Source organism: Amphimedon queenslandica, unplaced genomic scaffold, assembly GCF_000090795.2.
Source record: "Amphimedon queenslandica unplaced genomic scaffold, v1.1 AMPQUscaffold_13242, whole genome shotgun sequence".
In the NCBI taxonomy this organism is placed as follows: Eukaryota; Metazoa; Porifera; class Demospongiae; order Haplosclerida; family Niphatidae; genus Amphimedon; species Amphimedon queenslandica.
Window position 1 is genome coordinate 128897 of NW_003546522.1, and position 1605 is coordinate 130501.

The following is a 1605-nucleotide window of genomic DNA, read 5'->3' on the forward strand; positions in this document are numbered from 1 at the left end:
AAGTATGATGATGGAGAAACCTATAACCTTAGTTTTTTAGCTCACCGAAGTCCATACACATTTCTACATATTTTAATGCTTTACTTGATGTCATAACTTGCAATATGACCAACCAGGGTACCATTTTCTACGGCAGTTAGAGTCTCTTCTCAATAAAAATGACTTAAGAGTCAGTTTTTCAATTTTATACTGACTGAGATTGGTGAAAAACTGTTAGCAATTTACACACATTGTCAGCCATTTTCCATCAAGAGCCAAATGACAGCGTGATTCAGCCACCTACTTTCCTTGACTGGAAGCAATTTGTGCGGAAGCTAACAAAGCCACAAAGGTCCTTAATTTCTCTAGCTGTTATTGTTTAGAAAATGATACTCCTAGCACCAGCTACAAATGCTGTCAGTGAGCAGTCCTGCTCAGCTTTTTGTCGTACTGAAACATGGCTGAATAGAGCTATGAACCAAGAAAGACTGAATCACTGCTTACTTCTTTACACGTACTAACCACTAACAGATAATATAGAAATACAGTTGATAAATGAAGAATTTATTGCTGGAAATGACGCTGTATGCATACATTTGGGGAAATCATTAATAAATCAATTAATTATGAATAATCAATTAGATAATGCAAAAAATTTTTTACCCACTTTGCACACAAAAAGTATCTTTTTCCATCTATAGCCCCACCAATTTTAGAGGGCAGCGACACCCCCTAAAAGATACTATTACCATTCATGCATTGTAATTAATGACTACCTAGCCCACATAATATCAATCTGAATAGTGTGTCTCTTTTTTTAGATCAAATTGTGTGCAAGTAATTTGTATTACTGTTTCCATGTTGTCATACTATTTTTATTGCTGTATGTCCCTTCTACATAAAGCTGTCAGTTAAATGTATGCTTGGCACTTTGGAACAATGGTGATAATTGAGCGAAATTTTTCAGTTATGTGATACTGTACTTAGTGGTATGTCGTTTATATGAGATCCAAGCAACTATCTTTATGCATGAGCAATGCAATTTACACTTTTATAACTTCACTTGGTCAAGATGATGACTTTAAAGATTTGGCAAGCAAGTCTGTTATCACACACACTAATGCCAGATCAAGTAATTTACAATCTAATATGCTTTACAGGGTGGCATCATTTGCAGATAAACAGTAGCAACATGCAACTACTGTTAGAAGTGCTTTCTAAATGACATTTCATTGTTTAATATTCTTATGTTTTTTTGGTTATGTGATAACGGCAGTGATAACAAACAATAAGTTATTGATCTACATATACAAAGTGTTGATACTCTCCCAAACAATGTAAGCTACTTACATATTTAAACGTAAAATAAATCCTGCACTACATAAGAAACTTGCTCAGAAAGTGACTGTAATGTGATTACTATGGAAGATAAGATTAATGAAGCAGTTTGCTATTTTAGAGCATCCAATTGCAATCCACCTAAATTTTCTCATATATCAAATAATCCAAGGAATTAGTAGATATAGATTATTGTGATATACTGTTTGGTATTAGTAGATATAGATTATTGTGGTATACTGTTTGGTTTTGTAATTATTTCCAATAAATTTCCCTGAAATCGATTTA